We start from the raw sequence: 21,679 nt of genomic DNA, 5'->3' as shown, positions 1-21,679 counted from the left end.
GTTGATGACCTTATTTGTTAATGCATTTTACTTACTATGCAATTGTATGTGCAATTGATGTTTTTTGTAATTAGTTGATTAGGTAACTTTGCATTAAAAGGAGCAAGACAAACTACTTATATCATATTTCATTGTTCGGTTAATCCATGATTCTTCATCCTCCATCCAATATCAAATCTACTGATTTGACAATGAGAGCCACTTTCAAAGAAACTCCTTTCAAGGGGAAAGATATAAAAGTGAGCCAAGAAGTGGAGCATTTGGATGACAGCCGCATAACATCGATGTGCTTCACATACCTTAAATGGCCTTTGATCTTGGTTGTTATAGGAGATCTTGTCGCATAGAAGATAGGATTGAATATATATCCATTGAACATTTCATTTGTAAGAACCACTAATTTTTATGCTAGGTTCAACGTTCGCTTTGTGGTTACTAACCTTGAATTAGGTTTTGAACTAGAGACTCAATTTAACCATGGAATTTGAATTATTAGATGTGCTTCTATATATGGCTCGCATTGAAATCTAAGTTTGCCCATTATGTTGTAGTTGTAGACTGGAACAATGCCCCACCCCAAGTGTGTTGATGGTATTTAGTAATAAAGTAAATGACTCTTCAAGATAAGAGTTATTAGGAGGATTCCTCGCCGAATGGCCTAGATCTTCTTCCCTTTTCTTAACCAACTACCTCACTTAAAGTGGTTGTCTTTCCTTGTATTTCCTTTTTCAATTCTTGAATCCTCTCACAGTGTCTAGTTCATTTGTTTATGGGTTGAGTAGCTTGGACGTTAGAAACTTCCTTTGAACATTCTTTCTTTCAAGGATATATCCTTTAGCTCGTGGAGGCTTGTGAAAGTGGTGACCTTGTCATTCTATTCTTATCTGTTATAATTGGGAATTTCTGATTTGAGGAAGGAGAAAATTGAGGTTTCCTGGGATGTTGACTCTAGTGGTTTTAGAGCTTATCATTCAATCAAGAAAGAAATGACATGGAATTAGGAAACTGAAACAAACACACAATGTAACTCAAAGAATTTTACGTGGTAAAACCTTGACAATGTGTCAAGGAAACCTCCACAAGGAAAGGGATTGGAAACTTACTAATCAAAGATGATTCTCCATCGTTACAAGCCTCTCGGGCAATCCCAATTAGTATGGGTTTACTTCGTTACATAACTCCTTTTTGTTATACAACTGACTAACCGATAATAAACCAAATTTATCCATAATTACATTATTGACATTAGTTTGTTGTCACATTCAACAATCTCCACCTTGACAACAATTTTCCTAATTCCTTGCCCATGCCCATTCATCATCTCTTCTACAAGCCAAGACAAGCGAAACACCATCGCAGCTTCTCCACTGTAACTGGCTTCGTGAATACATTTGCACGATTCTTCTATGTATGGAGCTTCTTGAGAGCTACTTTACTGCCATCGATCACATGTCTCACAAAATGATACCTTACATCAATGTGTTTGGTCCTGCTCTGATAAGCTAGATTTGTAGCCAAATGAATAGCACTCTGACTCCTTTAACCAAATTGCTTCTTTACTGGCACCTGAAGTAGCTATATATTTTGCTTCAGTAGTGGGCAAAGCAACTGTTTCTTGAAGCTTTGACATCCAGCGAATTGCTCCACCTGCAAGAGTAAAGACATAACCTGTAGTAGATCTCTTTTTGTCTAAATCACCTACATAATTAGCATTCACATATCCGCGAATTGATCCTTCACTACCGTTAAAGATGATGCAATGGTCACTTGTGCCTCTCAAATATCGAAGCACCCATTTTGCTGCTCGCCAGTGTTCTTCTCCTTGAATTACCATAAACTTGTTGACAACTCCAACTGCATGTGGAATGTCAAGTCTTGTAGATATCATCACATGCATTAAGTTGTCTACCGCATTTGCATATGGTACACAAGACATATACTTCTTTTCTTTATCAGTTCTAGGACTCAAAACCGAAGAAAACTTAAAATGGGAAGCTAATGGAACATTAACAGGTTTCACATTGTTCATACCGAACTTTTCAAGTATTCTTTCCACATACTTTTGTTGTGATAACCAAAGCTTTCCATTTTTCCTGTCTCTGTGTGTCTCCATGCTCAAGATATGTTTTTCCGCTCCAAGATCCTCATATCAAACGTCCTAGAGAGTTGAGCCTTAACTTGTTGATCTCTTCCATGCTTTTGCTTGTAATAAGCATATTGTCAACAAACAAGATCAAGATAATGAATATACCATTAAAACTCTTAAAGTATACACAATGATCATACTCACCATGAGACAAGTTCTAGGACTCAAAACCGAAGAAAACTTAAAATGGGAAGCTATGGCTCACCATGAAGGAGTCAAACTTCTTGTACCACTGCCTAGGAGACTGCTTCAGGCCATACAATGATTTCCTAAGCTTGCAAGCTAATCTTTTGCTACGACCTTGTACAAAACCTTCTTGTTGTTCCATATAAATCTCTTCATTCAAATCACCATGAAGAAATGTTGTTTTGACATCTAACTGTTCTAACTCAAGATCAAGTAATGCAGTTAGTGCTAACACAGTACGAATAGAGACAAGTTTTATCACTGGTGAAAAAATCTCATGAAAGTCAATACCTTCAACCTGAGAATACCCTTTTGCAACCAGCCTCGCCTTGTATCTCTCGACACTGCCATCAGCATTTTGCTTCAATTCGAAGATCCATTTGCATCCAACAACACTTCTCCCTTCATGAAGTTCTACAAGATCTCATGTTTTATTATTGGCTAAGGAATCCATTTCTTCGTCCATAGCCTTTTTCCACATTTTGCTATCTGCATCATCCACAACTCCCTGATAACAAGACGGTTCCCCATCTTCAGTAATCGATGCAAAAGATGAAGTGGAATCTTCATACCTTTTGGGTGTTTTTCTTTCCCTTGTAGACCTTCTTAGAGCAACTGGTTATTGAACTGGTTTTAGAACTTCAACAGTTTCCTTTGCATCTTCTTCACCTTTTTCTTCAAAAGTCTCTCCTTCCTTTCAACTTTCTGAAAAAGGTTTAGCCTCCAATTGAATTTGTTGATTCGGTGATACCTGTTCTTGTTCAACTTTTTCAACATCTGATTTTAGAAGAGAAGATTCATCAAATGTTACATCTCTACTAATGACTATCTTCTGTGAAGAAGGATCCCACAACCTGTATCCTTTCATCGCATAGTCATACCTAACAAAAACATGACATTTCACTTTGGATCTAATTTTGAGCGTCGATTTTTAGGAATAAGAGCATAGGCATCACAACCAAAAATCCTTCAATGTGAATAATCACAACACTGACCCGACCAAACCTCTTCAGGAATTTTACAATTAATGGCAACTGAAGGTGATCTATTAACTAAATAACAAGCAGTAGATATTGCTTGTGCCCACTCCTTTTGCAGATTAGCATTGTTGATCATGCTTCTGGCTCTTTCCATAAGAGTCTCATTCATACGTTCAACAATGCCATTTTGTTGAGGAGTATAAACAACAATGTTATGTCTAACAATTCTTTCATCCTTGTAGTGTTGTTCAAAATCTAGATAGTAAATTCTCCACCATTGTTAGTTCTTAAACATTTAATTGATTTGCTTGTTTTCTTTTCCACCATAGCTTTAAATTGTTTAAAAACATTAAATACATCAGCGTTCATTTTCAACATATAGACCCAGACTTTCCGGGGGAAATTTGTTGCTTTCTGGTAGCATCAGATGTGCTCTAGGTCTTAAATTTTGCAGGGAGGCTTATACATATGTATTCCACAATACCCAGAAATCGTTTTTGGAAATTCCACCTGGAGATAGTTTTATTAAGATAATTAATTATTTTCAATGGGACCATAAGTCTAAACTTAGGAAATTAAAATAATTAATGGGTATTAATCTAAACTATGGGTGTAACTTTTAGAAGAAGACGAAGATCGAGTCCAAATGATATGAGCCATTGATTAGAATCTAATCTAGTCGTAGGTTCCCAACTGGAAAATTATAACAAGGACATCGATGGGCATTTGGAAACACACCAGAGGCAGATACTCAATTACCTGAGTAAGTTCGATTTTCTCACTGGTCGAAGTTCAGCAAGAGGAAATCAAATCAGAGGAAGAGTTGCAGGTGAGAAGGAGAGAGAGGGTATAATCATCATTTTGGAAGTTAGGAGCAGAAGACGCAGAGTAGAAGGAGGACAACGTAAAGGCTGTGATGCAGAGGACAGTGTGACACTAGGATAGCATAGTTTTCACGCAGGGGCTGACGTAGAGGGGGCAACAAGTCCTCTTCTAGATCAAAAACTAGTCGAGAAGTGTCTGCAAAAATTCTCACAGAGAATCATCTTCTATTTTGTTGGTTGTATCTTGTACATGAGATTTTTGCTCAAGAATAATAAAAAAAACCCTCATTTGATGCACCGGTTTTCCCGCATTGGGTTTTTCTGAGGACATTTGTCCAAAAATAACCATGTCATTGTGTTATATCATTTTCTTGTTCTGTTTCTTGTTTTGGCATATTATTTTTAAATAGTGAATGTTGTAGTTGTATTTACTTTGATATTTACTGTAGAAGACAGTAAATAAATTGTATGGTTTAACAAGTAGGCGAAGTAATATCAATTGCTACAGTAGGAATTCCTATTTAGGAATTTTCACAAAATCATCAATAAATGTTAAGACGTATGATGCACCTCCATAGGATACAGTAGGAGATGGTCCCCAAAGATCAGAATGGATATAGTCCAAAATTTGTTTACTATTATGACTTCCAGTTTTAAATTTTTGTTTACATTGTTTACCATATACACAAAGTTTACAAAAATCCAACTTCAAGGATTTCAAATCAGGAAGCAACTTGCAATTCATCAGTACTTGAAGACCCTTCTCGCTCATGTGATCAAATCGCTGATGCCATAGGCGAGTACCTTCTTATGCCTTCTTTGATACAGTCGTTGCTTCACTGACCTGAGTACTTCTATTGAGTCTGTAAAGATTTCCAATCTTTTCTACCTTCCTAACAACCATGACACCTTTTGAAACTTTCAACACTCCATGTTGACCTGTAAACTTGTAAACATCTGAGTCCAACACTCCCAAAAAAATCATTTTTTTTTTCTCAATTCAAGTACATGTCTAACATCAAATAATGTTCTAATTGTATCATCATACATTTTAATTTTGATATTTCTCATCCCAACAGTGTGATAAGATACATTGTTACCCATAAACACAGAACTACCGTTCACAGCGTCATATGACGTGAACCAATTTTTGTGCAGACTCATGTAATGAGGAGCACCATAATCTAACAACCAATTATCATAATTCTAAGAGACATTAAAAACAGGTAAAGCTTCATCCACCATACTCAATTCAGCAAATAAAACTTCATCAATCATACCTAACTCAACTTGATTTGCTTCCTTCTTTGGATTTTCATACTCCTTTCATTTCCAACAGTGTTTCTTGAGGTGTCCAATTTTGTTGCAGTACCTGCATTTGGCTTTACACTTCTTGACCATTGATTTTGATTTGGAAAAATTCCTTGCTTTCTCCGCTCTTTCCTTTGACCGGCCTCTGGCTACCATGGCTTCTAATGCAGAGATTTCAATATTGGACTTCTTCCTTACTTCTTTAGCGAATAGAGCTCCCACAACTGAATCAAATTTCAAAGACTCAGTGGTACTTAAACTGATAGAGATTACGAAGTGGTCCCATGACTCGGGCAAAGAACACTACAAAGTGATAACTTTGTCTTCTTCTTGAAATTTAACTTCCATATCTGACGTTTGGCAAATAAGTGTATTAAGAACATTTAAATGTTCTGCAATTGTTGTACCCTCCTTCATCTGAAGACTGTATAGTTGCCTCTTTAGATAAATTCTATTTGTTAAAGCTTTGGTCATAACAACATTCCAGTTTTCCCCATAAACCTGATGCAAAGGTTTCTTCAACAATATTGAAGAGAACTTCATCCGCCAGGCACAACCTGATGGTACTGAGAGCTCGGGCATCCAAGTCCTCCCAGTCCAAATTTGTCATGCCAACAGGTTTCTTCTTCACCCCATCTAATGCTTTGTGCAACCCTTGTTGCACAAGCAAATCCCTAACTTTCAGTTTCCATAAAGCAAAATTGTTCTTGTCGGTGAACTTCTACACCAAGAACTTTGCATTCGTCATTTTTTCCATTTCTTTCTACAAATTCTCCTACTAGGGTTTAAAAAAAAATGGTTTCCCTTCTTTCAGTTTCCCTCTATGGGTTTAAAAAAAAATTGGTTCCCCTTCTTCTAGTTTCCCTTCTTTCAGCTAGGGTTTCTTTTAATAAATTTTCAAAATTTATTTCAATCTTGTTCAAGCTTCTTCATACAAATCTTTAAACCCTACATTTTTTTTTCAACAAATTAAAAAAAAAAATATGAGATTGCTTGTCAGACCAGGGGGTAACTCCTCAAAACAATTCATTGATATTCATTCAAGCTGGTCTTTATTATTATACATGAGGGAGAGACTGTTCATTTCATCTCCCGGTGACTTCATATTTTCTATTATTTATTTACATCAATTTCAGTTATTCACCCAATCCTGATGATTAGGTGTCAACATTCCCCCCCTTAATCTGAAGGGATGTTGGTGAGTCCAAGCATCGTTTTGAATCTTTCAAGCTTTTCTCTTCCAAGCGCTTTGGTGAAGATGTCTGCAATTTGCTCATTAATGGAACAATGGCGGAGATGGATTGTTTTGGCCTCAACACGATGTCGAATCAGATGATATTTAGTATTGATGTGCTTCATTCGATCATGGAACTTTGGGTCTTGGCCAATTTTATTGCCGAGGTATTGTCAATCATGAGTGGAGTCGATTGTACTTGTTTTACCTGCAAATCTTCAAGAATTTTCCTGAGCCACACAATTTCTTTTGTTGCCTTAGCTGCTGCCACATATTCTGCCTCTGTTGTGGAATCTGATGGAACTGATTGTTTGCGTGATCTCCAGGAGACAGCTCCTGATCCAAGACTCATAGCATAACCTGAAGTAGATACCCCAGTTTCATTGTCTCCATCAAAGTCTAAATCAAAGTATCCAATCAAACTTAAGTCGTCCACCTGTGTATACTTGATTCCAAAGTCTTGAGTTCCCTTCAAGTACCTTAGAACTCTTTTTACATCAAACCAATGTCCCTCACAAGGATTTTGCATAAGCCTGGAGAGGATTCCAACGACAAATGAAATGTCTGGTCTGGTAGTAGTTAGGTAGTTGAGACTTCCTACAAGCTATCTATACTTTGTTGCATCTTCAAATTATTTTCCTTCAATGGATGTGAGCTTTAAGTTTTGTTCCATTGGAGTAGTAAGAGGATTGCATTCTGTCATGCCAAACCTGTTCAACAGATCTCCAATGTACTTCTTTTGAGAAAGGAATATGGACTTTGAATGTTAAGTTACTTCAATACCAAGATAGTAATGAACATAGCCCAAATCAATCATTTCAAAACCTTTCCTCAATTCCTTCTTTATGGATGCAATGTAGCTTTCATTGTTCCCTGTCATCAAAATATCATCTACATATACCACAAGATATACAACTGCTTTGCCAACCTTCTTGACAAACAAAGTTGCATCATCAAGATCATAATGTTTGAAATTGAGTTTCAGAAAATGCTCAGTTAGTTTTTCATACCAAGCTCACGGTGCTTGTTTGAGGCCATACAAGGATTTCACAAGTTTGCATACTTTATGTTCATGTCTTTCACAGCAAATCCTTCAGACTTGGACATAAAAACATTCTCTTCTAGATCTCCATTCAAGAAAGCAGTTTTTACATCCATTTGATGTAAATTCCAACCGTTATGAGCTGCTAGGGCAAAGAGTGTCCAGTTGGTAGCCCATTTTGCTGTGGGGGCAAAAGTCTCCTCATAATTGACCCCTTCCTTCTGTGCAAAACCTTTTGCCACAAGCCTGAGTTTGCGCTTGTCAAGTGAGCCATCAGCTTTATACTTGTTCTTGTAGACCCACTTGCAGTCAATTGGTTTGGTTCCTAATGGAGGATCAACCAGCTTCCAAGTGCCATTCTTTATCAGGGCATCATACTCATTTGCATCGCTTCTTTCCATTCATCATGAGAAGCAGCTTCTTTGAAGGAAGTTGGTTCGAAATCTATAGACAAATTCAATTCACAATCATAAGAAACATCCATATCAACAGGTGAATCAGAGTCATCTACATCACCTCCATTTTTCCAGTTTGAATTTCTAGTTCGTGTCTTTCCAACCTCATCAGGATGAACACTTTCAAGTGTCTTTGTCAGCCACTTTGGGGGACCTTTCTCAAATGGTCTAGGCTGCTCCGTTGATTGAGTTGGGACTGAATCAAGATTGAGTCTCCCAATTCCATCAATCACATCACTTAACGTATCATCCGTTGTTGCAGTTTCATGCGGGGGAGAGAGTGTTTCAGAAGAAGATTCCACAGGTTGATCTAATATAGGAATCCCCCTTTCAAGATGTGGAATCTGAGTATCAAATTCTTGAAATGATTTTGCATTTGTGAATCTATCCAAGCGATCTAGTTGCTGCTTAACAACATTGTTAGTTTTGGATGTTTCAAGAAAGATTACATCTCTAGATACAACAAACTTTTTATTGACTTCATCATAGAGACGATATGCTTTGGAGGTGTTTGAATACCCCAAGGAAGATACACTTACGACTTCTTGCACCAAGTTTGTTTCTATGTACCTTTGGTATCAAGGCATAACAGATGGAAGCAAAGACCTTGAGATGCTTTACCGAAGAAATGTGCCCATACCACATTTCATAGGGAGTCTTGCTTCTGATAGCATTAGATGGACATCTATTCTTTATATATACAACACATAGAACTGCGTCAGTCCAAAACATCAATTTTACATTTTTGAAAAACATCATGGAGCGTATCATATTTAAGATTGTCCTATTCATTCTTTCAACTACACCGTTTTGTTGGGGATTATAAGGCACAGTTGTTTGATGTTTGATCCCATGTTGGCGAAGATAGTTTTCAAATTCATTTGAAGTGTATTCTTTTCCATTATCAGTGCGAATAGAGCCAATATGAGATTGTGCATCATTTTCAATCCATTTATAAAAGTTCTTGAATGTTTGAAAAACATCAGATTTGTTCTTCAATAAATAAACCCAACACATTTTGATGTAGTCATCAATAAATGTCATCATATATTTGTTTCCATTTGCAGAAGGAACAAGCATTGGACCACATAAATCTGAATGAATGAGTTCAAGTTTTCTATGTGCTCTTGAATGTGAATCATGAAAACACTGTTTGCTATGCTTTCCTAGAATGCAAGCATCACATTGCTTAAGTTTCCTAGGAATTGCAGGCAAACCAGTAACACCATTTTTCTTCAACAAGCGGAGGTTGTCATAGTTCAAATGTCCGAATCTAGCATGCCATAATAAACTTGATGGAAGTGTACCTTCTTCATAATGAGAATTGTATGAGAAATGTTGTGCACGAGCAGAGGTACCCTGCAGCTTGAGAAACCTTTCTTCTTCTATTCCCCTCATGACAAGTGACTGGTCAGATTCTTTTCTCACCTCAAGCTTGCCATCAAACATCTGAATGGAGTGACCTTGCTGGCGGATGTGGACCAAGGACAACAAGTTTCTCTTCAGCTGTGGGAGATATAGAACATGATGCAGAAGAAATTCTAGAAGACCAGGCAATTCTCTTCAGCTGTGGGAGATATAAAACATGATGCAGAAGAAAGTCTAGAAGACCAGGAAATTTAAGCCCGATTGTGCCAAGCCCTGATGGCTTGAGTTTTGATTGGTCTGCAAAGTATACTGCTCCATCAACATTGTCAGTGAATTTTTCAAAAAAATCTTTTCTATGAGTCGTGGTAAGTTGCTCCTGAATCAAGCAACCAATCATTTTTCCAAGAAGCAAGTGAAGCATTAAATAAGTCTTCATTTACTCCGATATTACATTGTGCCACAACATAATGAGCAGATTCAGGTGCTTTATCGTTGTCTGTGTCATTAGTTTTACCTTTGGGTTGGTTTCTTTGCTGCTCAATTTTGTCCCAAGGTAACTTGCATGTGGAGGCATCATGTGATCCATTTATTTTGCAGTGTATGCAGTGCAAATCTGACTCTTCTCCTTGAGAGTGTCTGCCCCCCTGCCTCTGAAATATCTTCCTCTTCCTCTTCGACCATCTCTTCCTCTGGAAGAATCCTGGGCAAGATTCTTTTCTTTATGAGCAAGGCACACAACCTCTTCAGAAGGAGATATGATTGAATGCATTGTAAAATCTGAGTGCTGTAAAAATACTTCTGCTGGCAAAAAATGTGCTTTTGTGGAGAAAAAAACTTCTGCTGCTAAAAAAGCGATTCTAATAGAGGTATTAGAGCGGATATCAAAGTGTGTTCGGGCCCCATGGCAGTATTTACAAACAATATATATTAAACACAGTCAAACGCAGGAGCGTTAACTATGTTATGAAAACAACATTATGGGAGCCCAACAGCGTGTTATATGAAAACAACATTGCGGTGGATTCAAAGGGGCATTGGTATGACAGTACTATATTGAAATATAGTATTATAATGAAACACAGTGGGTATTCAAACGCAGAGGACTGGTGGTATGTGTAATATTACACCACAGTTATATTAAAAAACACCCGTAGCATGGTAATATTCTGGACCAGTGTATATATGAAAACAACATTCAATTTACCAAATGAATCCCTTCAAAAAATATGATGTATTTGATTTTACCAAATGAATCCCTTCAAAAATTCCGATGTATTTGAGTTTACCAAATGAATCCCTTCAAAAATTCTGCTGCTTCACGTAAGTGCACAGAGTTTAGAGGTGAAAGTCCCACCATGATCGCCAAGAGTATTTCAGCTCAAAGAAACACAGAGCGAAGGTATACAAGCTCAAACGAATGGTGTGAGCCGCACCATTTTGCACCTCTCATTCCAGATTCAACATTGTAGGCCGTATGCGTTCACCTCCACATCTTTTGTGAGACCAACAACGTTACAACATTCAACGTAAATGTATCAGAGGACTGTGTATGGAGGAGAGTCGTGGAGGAGGGACAACGCATGTATTAAAAATGATGTATTGAAAACCACAGCAGTGTATTAAAATGAGAGTGGGAGCAGTATTGTATGGTGGATTATGGCAGCGCATGTATGGGGAGCGCGGTATTGTTAAGAGCCAACGTTCAAACAATGACCAACGTAGGTTTGGATCAGTGGAGGAGAGGTATTATACGACTGTTATGCAGCGGATTTAAAACTATAAGGACTATTCAAACACTGAGCCAAACGACATAAAAAAATTGGAATTGAATGCCATTCCACTGCGCATCATACACCATGTCCGATACCATTATGCGACACCATCACCAGAGCGACCTTCAAATGACTATCACCAGAACGATCTTCAAATGACTATCCAATGTTGTTCAACGCAACATATATACCACAACCTTCGCACAGTTCAATGCAGCATGGGTTGGTTTGCTATGCCTTCACGCACCAACTGTCAGTGGTCATCAATGCAGAGAACAACAACCAAACCTTTCAATGCAGTTTTCATACCAGATTTCAATATATTTTGATGCATATTTCAATGCAGTGTTCATACCAGATTTCAATATATTTTGATAGCAGCCCGTTTGCATCAAACAACTCCTACAATTCCGATAGCATTTCAATACAGTACAACAGATACCACAACCTTCTTGGAGGCTCCTCCAGGGGACAGTAAGACCGGAGAGAAAATCTTCAAAATGAAATGTGTGCAATGCTAGAGAGCAACGTTATTAGACTATGTCAGAGAGCGCCAGAAGCGCAGCACCATGAGCGTTTTGTATGCAGGTGGAGTAGTGTAGCAGAGAATAATAGGTGAGTTGCAGGGGAATAATGATGCGTTCAGGGCAGTGGAAGCGTCAGAGCTACCAGGCTAGCCAGTGTGCATAGGATTCAGAATACCATAGGCAGAATAGGGAGTTACAAAGCAAAGGGAAGCCAAAAAATGGCACTGGCTCTGATACCATGTCAGACTAGGAGGTAACTCCTCAAAACAATTCATTGATATTCATTAAGGTTGGTCTTTATTATATACATGAGGGAGAGACTGTTCATTTCATCTTCCGATGACTATTCATATTTTCTATTATTTATTTTCATCAATTTCAGTTATTCAGTCAATCCTGATGATTAGGTGTCAACATTGCCCATAATTTTCATAAAACTTCAAACCCTGTCCACTTTTTTTTTCAAAAAAATAATCTGTTAATTAAAAATAGGCTACCCAATGACGGGATTTGAATTGCTGCCACAAAAAAAAACTTCTTCGTTGCGGCTTTCTCCCTCTTGGCAGCATGCTTTCTCCCTCTAGAGAGGCTCTTCCAAGTAGGAAACACTAGCAGCCCAAACAAAATCTTCAACCAACAATCTTCTCTTCGAGCAAGAAGAGTTTCTTCTTGGCTCTGGGTCAGTTCTTAAAAAAATAAATGAACAACGACTAATGCAGTCAGCTTCTTCCTGGCTGAGACTTCAAAAAGACAACAACTCTTCCTTTCTCGGCGGTGGGCAGTGTCTCTTCAACCGAAAACTAAAGCAATGCACTCAATGACCTTCTTTCTTTCTGCTTGGCGGATCTGTAGACTCGGTTCAACTCCTTTCTCCAAAGACGACGTCAGACTTCGAGACTTCTCTAATGGGTTTGTGCATGAGCATGACCCCTCTGCAACTTTTCACATAATGGCACTGATACCACTTGTTGGTTTTAGAGCTTATCATTCAATCAAGAAAGAAATGAAATGCAATTAGGAAACTAAAAAAAACACACAATGTAACACACAAAAAAATTGTGGTAAAACCTTGACAATGTGTCAAGAAAATCTCCACGGGGCAAGAGATTGGAAACTTATTAATCAAAGATGATTCTCCATGGTTACAAGCCTCTCGGGCAATCCCAATTAATATGGGCTTACTTCGTTACATAACTCCTTCTCATTATACAATTGACTGACCGGTAATAAACCAAATTTACCCATAATTACATTATTTACATTACTTTGTTGTCACATTTCAACGGACTCCACAATCCATTCAAGATTTGCATTAGTGGAAGAAGCCATACCAATTTTCAAACCGTCTTTGAAAAGATTGATAAGGAAAACCATCTTTCAAGTAGCTTTCATCTAAATCAACAATGGGAGGAGACAACCAAATAATGAAAAACTACCCAACAGTTTCCCACTTCAGACACATAAAAAAGTTGCAAACTTGTGGTTTAGAGTGAATATGAAATGGACAAAATTATCCTGTTAGAAAAACCTGCAATGCGTCCTAAAGAGAACAGAGCATGCTCAAACTACTACACAAAAATGTTCATAAATTGGGTAGGGAAAAATCCGAGAAGATATAAACTAACTACTTCAAAGAACACATACGTCTTTGGAAAATCCAAGTCAAGAAATTGTCTTATTCAACTCGTACTATTGTGAATGAGATAAAACCCTAGGAGTTCGTCGTTTCAAGAAGATCCATATTAAGCAGAAGAAACAACTCCTAAATAAATACAATCTCAACAACACTTTAGAAAACATTCCTCAAAACTCCACTCATTGTGTAAAAGAGAGGAAATATGGAACTGCAAGGGTCCACATAGTTCATCATATAGTTAGGTCAGGTCTGGAAAATTGTTGTTTTCCAAAAATTTTCTTGAAGGAATGACCATTGTTGTAGTTAGGTTCGTCCATAATATTGTGAAGGAATGACCATTTGGCATTTTGATTTATTGATTTATTGATATCTATACTAGTGTAGTCATATAAATTAAATCGCTGGTAAATGTTGATAAGCATCAACTCTTGTGAATCTCCCAAAGCTCAACCCTCGTTTCCTCAACGTGGTACCCTTCCTCAACAGCGATAGGAAAATTATTTCGAGACGGCAGCTGGCGCGGGTTTGTCGGGGCGGTTATGTAGGATTTTCTTGATTATTCGAAGGACCCTTTGGAGGGCGCCCTCATTTGGACAACTCCCCACTCTTTTCCACTGGTGCAGCAACAACATTTCACCTCTGTGCTATCAGACAAACTAGAAACCCTCCCCTCTTTCTCAGGGCCCTCGAGCTTGCTTGCCTCCCACCAGGCGATCACCTCCATTTGGTCACCCTTCTTATCTGCCCCTGAGAAGCTGCCAACCCTCACTATCAATCCAGAAGGAGCTAACCTGGCGAACACCCCCTCTGGCATCATCTCCAACCAGCTTTCTGTCAGCTCTAACTCCATCCATTCGGCTCCCCCTGATCCTTCATCAGCGACCCCTGAGGCATTGCTCCCCTCGGCTCCACCCTCTGGCAGTTTCACCCAAATTCCGCCGATAACGGGAGCCTTTCCAGTGCTACCCCACTTGGAACCTGCAAACCCTAACCCTAACCCTCCCTCTGTTCATATTACGAGGGGTGTCCAACAAGCTTCGTTAGGGGAGGGGAACTGTCCAAGCAAGAAACAGAGGTGCGTTAGGACTAGGGCGAAAGAAGATTTCCTCAGCCTGGGAGAGGACATTCAGTTGGGAGACTCCATGGAGACTGCAGATCGGGTCCTGGTCGGCAGGGTTCGAGGAAGATTTTACTCAGTAGATAGGCTGAAGCAATGGATGGCAGAGGTCTAGGCCCATCACCTAACCGACCTCCCCTTCGTTCAAATTTTTGTCAAAGGCTAGTCCGCGCTCCGATTCGCCAGCGCTGAGCATACTAATTCGGTCCTCTCTTTTGTTTGGCATATTGAACAAGCTCATGCTCTGTTGCGACGATGGAACCCGCTTTTTGATCCGAAGAGCGAACATCTGGGAGCAAGCCCCCTCTAGGTGAGATTACTAGGTCTTCCACCACTCCAGTTTTGGTCCGAGGACGTCTTCTGCCGCATTGGAAACACCTTAGGCACCTACTTGGACCATGACAAGACCTTCCTCTCCATAGGCATTATGGCTTATGCAAGAATTCTAGTGCACCTCGACACAAGAGAGGGTTTACAGGAGCATATCGCTCTCCAATGGAGGAACATTACAAGAGTGCAGAACTTGGATTACGAAGGGGTGCCCTTTCAGTGCAGAAGGTGCCATAAGGTAGGCCACCTCTTTCAGGACTGCCCTCTAAACCCGAAGAACAAGCCAGGGGAGGCAAGCAAGGGAGAGTCAACAGGAATCAACCTACAGAAGGATCACCCTCCGCCGAGTGGAGAGGCCGAAAACCAAGTTCGCTTAGAAGCAACTCAAGGACCTCGTCCCAAAGAAGCCTCGAAGAAGAGGGCAAACGCTCAATATTAGCCTCCTTCACCCCCGCTCACCAGGTCAAGGGCGGCTGCAGGGGCATCGGGCAATCCGGGTAAGAGTTCCTCGGTCTCCTGTTCCTCTCTTAATTGTGCTCCTTTCGATGCAACTTCTCATGATAAGCTTAATGCGGGTCCTTCTATTCCCCCTACCCCTGTGTCATGCCCCCTCCCACTGAGACTCCATTTAGTCTCTCTGATCCCTCCCTCCTTCCCAGAATCCCCTCCCTCCCTCTCCTCAGCTCAGAATCCCCCCCCCGCACTACTCGACCCGTTCCATGACAAGGATTTTGGTCCCGGACCCATTAGGCATTGGCCTTGACCCATCTCCCTTCCCCCTTAAACTACCCAGAGGTAGACCCTCCTCCCTGTCAAAAGCAAAGCTTCAAGCTGGGGAGGATGTAGCTTTAGGAAGACAATTATCCATCTTTAGGGCACTTAGAGCAAAGAACGCCCCGTCCGACCCCCCCTTATGAAGATTATCTCATTCAATTGTCGAGGGCTGGCTAGGCCCGACAAGAAACTAGCCTTTCGGAGATTGATCATGGCTGAACCTGTTGACATTGTCCTCTTGCAAGAAACCCTGGGAAGTGCGATACTATCTCCAGATTGCTCGCTGCAATGCTCCCGGGCTAGACCTTTCAAACCCTTGATGCATCTGGGAGATCAGGAGGTCTGGCCCTAGGCTTAAACTCTCGGACCATTAAGCTTATTAATTGCTGGGGAGGCCCTGGTCACCTAGGAGCCAACCTTTTCTCAGTCGAGCTGAGCACCAAGATCAGGCTTATAAATGTGTATGCCCCCTGCCACGAGAGGACAGAGTTCTAGGAAAATCTATTGAGTTCTGAACTCCTCTGAGAGGAACCCCTCATTCTAGGAGGGGATCTAAATTTTTCAATAGGTCACGCGGAATCTTGGGGCCACCATGCCTAGGCTGATCATCTCTCGGAGTTTTTTGAGCACATATTGGAAGTACACAACATGGTGGATCTCCCTCTAGCAAAGCTGAAACCTACTTGGAGGAACAATAGAGTGGGGGAGGCTAGCCTCTCCAGAAGACTGGATCGCTTCCTTATTAAGGAAAGCTTTCTTAGCTTAGGCCTCAACCTCAGACAATGGGTGGGCTCAGGAGGCCTATCAGACCATCTGCCCATTTATTTGGAAATCAAAGGACGGATCAAAAAGCCTAAGGGTCCTTTTAAATTCAACTCGTCTTGGCTAAAAGAGGCCTCCTATCTTCAAATGGTCAAGACCTTCTGGCAGGCCCACCCACCGGCGGCCAGAGGGAACATTGTAGAGGGCTTTGTTGCCAACCTAAAAGAATTGAAGAAGCTCTCAAAATCATGGGCCCATAACAAGAGAGTCATGGACGACAAAACCCTCAGGGTGACCGAAGCAGAGATTGTTGCTTATGAGAATGCCATAGGGGGAGTCCTCACCTCTCCAGATCAAAAAGACAAGCTACAATCTCTATATGTCTCCCTAGGAAAAATCTTAAAGGATAGAGAAGAGACGTGGAGAATGCGAAGCAGGGAAATTTGGCTACTTGAAGGTGATGAAAACACGAAATTCTTTCACAAATTTGCAAATGGAAGGAAAGCTGTAAACACCAACTGGCAGCTAAATAACGAGAATGGGATCCCTCTAAGCTCTTTTCCTTAGCTCTCATGAATGGCGACCTCTCACTTCAAACATGCCTATAGAGCTCCCCCTGATATCACCCTAGGGGAAATCATCCGAGTGGCCCAACGTTTTCCTTGTTTTTTGGACCAAGAGGAGGCACTGAATTTGGAGAGGGAGGTCTCGTTGGGGGAGCTGGAAGCCACTCTTAAAGGATTTAAGAGAGATAAGAGTCCAGGACCAGACGGCTGGACAGTGGAGTTCTATCTAACTTTCTTTGAGATTCTTGGGCCTGACCTGCTCAAAGTAGTTGAATCCTCTAGGAGTGAGGGGAAGATGTCGGATGCCATAAATTCCACCTTCATAGCCCTTATTCCCAAGTCAGCAAACCCTGCCTCATTCAACGATTTTTGGCCCATCTCAATGTGCAATTGCCTCTACAAAATCATAGCAAAGATCATAGCCAACCCACTGTGACCTATCCTCTCCTCCCATATCTCTCAGGAGCAGTTTGCCTTCCTCCAAGATAGACAAATCCATGAAGCAGTTGGAAAAGCACAAGAGGTCCTGCACACCCTACAAACAAAGAACCTGAAAGGATTGATACTAAAGGTGGACCTCTCAAAAGCTTTTGATCGAGTTAGCTGGCTCTACATAAGGATGCTCTTAACTCACTTAGGATTTCCCTTTGCCTTCATCAAATGGGTTATGTATTGCATCTCAAACATCCCCTTCAGTGTACTGATAAATGGAGCGGCCTCCCCCTTCTTTCTCTCGGAGAGGGGCCTAAGACAGGGATGTCCTCTATCCCCACTGCTCTTCTTACTTGTCATGGAAGGCCTGAGCAGGCTCATCAAAGAAGACCACTCTCGTGGAAGGCTATAAGGAATCAAAATCTCTGAGGGGTGCATCCTGACTCACTTACTTTTTGTGGATGACGTTCTGGTGTTTTTTAATGGGGGAATAGGGGATCTATCATCCCTAAAGAGCTCTTTCTCTCTCTTTCAGACAACTACGAGAATGATGGTGAACTGCAACAAGTCCACTCTAACAGCTCAAGGCTGCTTGCCCCATGGGATCCACTTCGCTCTCCTCCGATTTAATTTCACCCTTCTGAGAATGGAGGAGGGGCTTCGTTATTTGGGATACAAGCTCAAACCCTTAGGCTACAAAATAGCTCACTGGGTATGGTTGATTGCAAAACTAGAAAAAAGGCTGAACCTATGGTATCTCAAATACCTAGCTAGGGTCGACAGACTAACGCTCATAAAAGCAGTACTGGAGGCCACCCCAGTATACTGGATGGCCCTAGCATGGATTCCTAGAGGCATACTCACCAGGATACAAGCTCTCTGTAGCAGGTTTTTATGGAAACGAAATCAACCAGGCAGAATCTTTGCATGGGCCAAATGGGATGCTCTTTCCATCCCAAAAAAAATGGGGAGGCTGGGGAATTAAGAAGGTGGAAGACTTTTCTTCAGCGCTCGCAGCTAAGCTAGCATGGCAGATCATTACCTCAAACAATTTTTGGACAAAGGTGGCCATCTCCAAATACATCACCCCTTCAACCGTTCAGGACTGGCTCAGAAAGCGTATAAGATCCACAGCAGGGATATCAATAATCTAGAAGGCAGTACTTAAATCCATGGAGACCATCAGATCAGGCCTAATCTGGAGAATACAATATGGCACTGCAGCAAGAATTGGGGAGGATCCCTGGGTAGGGTGCGGCAATGCTTACAGACTGCCAGTCGAGATTACGGAACACCTCAGGGAAGCAGGTATTACACACATCAGCCAAATTGCCAACTCTGAGCACTCCTCGTTTTTTCAACAAGCCTGGAAGATAGCCCGAAGTTTGCTCATCCCTAGGCAATGGGAACAGACTTGGAACAGATACACAGTAGCTCTGTCTGAAGCTCATGTTAGAATCCATGAAGGAGCTGATGAACTAATTTTGGGCCATGTGAAGTTTTGGAAGTACTCACCTAAGAAGGGATACTTGATTCTAGCTGACAAATACAAGCCCCAAGAGCTACAAGCATGGTGGCGCCTTCTATGGAAGCTAAAGACCCCTCCTAGAACTCGTCTACTCATGTGGACAATTCTAAAAAACAAAATACCAACAGGGGACAACCTCCTCAAGCGAGCTCAACATGGGCCGTTCTGGTGCTGCCTATGCAAAAGTGAAAATGAATCGGCGGACCACCTCTTCCTGACTTGCCAAGTTGCAATTGACCTTTGGAGCCTAATCTCCACGTCCCTCCCTTTCCCTTGCAGATGGCAGCGGACTAACCTACAAGAGGCTTGGGAAATCTGATGGACTAATGCCACCCCTCCGAAGGCGAGGAACCTTCCCCTCCTCATCTGCTGGGCTATCTGGATAGGCCGCAATAACCTTATTTTTCAAAACATCTCTCCCCACTGGCCTTCAATATCAGCTCGAATCTTACATGACTACAGTGTCATCCCTGAAGAGACAGTCAACCATCAGCCCAGAATTATCATCCTTGAAGCCATAAACTGCCAGTTACCCTGGGCTTACTTTAATGGCTCTGCCCAAGAGCAGGGCTGTGGGGGAGGGGCTTTACTGTACCTATCAGACACCCACTATTTCCAAATTCAAATGGGCCTAGGAAGGGGCACAAATAACTTTGCAGAACTATCCTCAGCCAAATTCCTGATCCAATTTTCTTTGGAAAAGCATTGTAGAGCTCTTTAGTTATTTGGAGACTCAAAAATAATCTGTGACTAGCTAAACAAAAAATCAGAATGTTCAGTTTATTCTTTGGGACAAATTCTGGATGAGGCCCTTTGACTCATCGTTGCTCCTTCGTATGCTCTCATATTTTCAGGGAACGAAATTCAGTTGCCGGATCTCTTGCCAAAGAAGCTGCGGACAGGCTTCCCAGTATCTGGCTGATCCGAGAACAAAGGGACGGGCACCATTTTCAATTCTACCACATGTCGTACATAGATAATCCGGTTTAAAGGGCTGAACTGAAACATTCTTTTTGTTATACGTTAATCAACGTGTAAATATTTTTTATACTTTCTCCATATTAACAGACTTATAACAGACTTGTGCTCTCTGAGGAGCGATTTTGATTGAAATTTTTTGGGTAAATAGCAACTGTGTCTCCCTGCGCCGATCAAGGCACATGCTACATTATTTTTCTTTTTGGGCATTATCTGAAGTGTTGACAAGTTGTCAAGTTTTCTTTACAACATATGCAATGGCATATACAACATGTAATGTTCCTTTTTTTAAATGAAAATTACAATTTTTCCCAGGGGAAAAAAAGCATCAACTCTTGATAGGCATTAAAACATTTATTTTATGATACATTTCAAGTGACTAGGATTTGTTACAATACTATGGGTTGATATCATGGCTTATCAATATCATATTGTTGATTTTTCAATGATTTCCTTAATTGATATATCTATACTAGTGCAATCATATAAATTAAATGGTTGGTAAATGCTAATATGCTAATACGCATCAACTCTTGATAGGCATTAAAACATATAGTTTATGATACATTTCACGTGACTAGGCTTTGTTACACTACTATGGGTTGATATCACGGCTTATCAATACTATATTGTTGATTTTTCAATGATTTCTTTAACTGATAATTACTTTAAATGATTCTTAAATCAATTCATCTTAAATTGAAATTCAGATAGATGATAAAATTTCTTATCATTGTAAATTACTTGATACTGCTATGCATTATTTTCTTAGTATTTACTTATTTAGTTATATCATCAAGCAATTACACATTAGTAAAATATATAGAACATAATGCACAAGAGACAAGAGACATCAAAAATTAGGCTCCAAGCCAGGGCAAAACCACACGAAGTGGAAAACCCAAGAACAATCATTCTTTTATAGAATCAGATCAAAACAAGATAACCAAGACCAAGACCAAGGCCCAAAATTGCCACCAAAATGTCAAGTCCAACCCTCCTCCAAGTCACCTCCAAATCTGGTTAATGCTAGTCAAAATCAATGATGGTCAAATTGCCCAAATTTGTCATCTTCTTGAAATTTCGGGTCTGCAATAGTCACAAAAAATTCTTGTTCATTCGCAAAATTATTTTTCCACGTGTGCTAGACTCTTCTTGTGAAATTCGTCTTCTTTTCTCTTTTGTTCATGTAGAAAATTGCTTCTCATGTGTGCTCGGTTGATGATCCAAATAAGTCAAACCTCTCTCTCTCTCTCTCTCTTTCTATATATATATATATCCAGGAGGTCAAATAGGTGGCTCTTGGAGGCGGAGGACGACTTGTTCCCAAGGAGGGTCGGCTTGACACTTTTGGTGCACTTTGGCTCAATATAAAATTCAAAGTTCATTTTCTTACAAATGTCCAAAGGAGACATGACTCAAGTACATTTTCTTTGATTCAAAATAAATAAATAAAAAGTTACTCTTATGAGCATGAAGAGAATTCTTTGACCAAAAAAATAAAATAATAATGAATATAATAAATATTTTTGACGACGAAATTATACTATGGAGAGTGACACTAGTTACATTTTCAACACTCTCTTTTAACTAGGGAGGCATTCATAATGACACAACAAGATACTCTCAAGTTGAAATATTCATATAAGAAGGATCCATATTGATAAGCATCAATGATGATTTACATCATCATAGCTAGTATTTTCAAAAT

Source organism: Pinus tabuliformis, chromosome 4_2 (assembly GCF_031772625.1).
Source record: "Pinus tabuliformis cultivar Carrire ecotype Pingquan chromosome 4_2, CPIR1, whole genome shotgun sequence".
Taxonomy (NCBI): Eukaryota; Viridiplantae; Streptophyta; class Pinopsida; order Pinales; family Pinaceae; genus Pinus; species Pinus tabuliformis.
Note: the sequence above shows the minus strand (reverse complement) of the source record.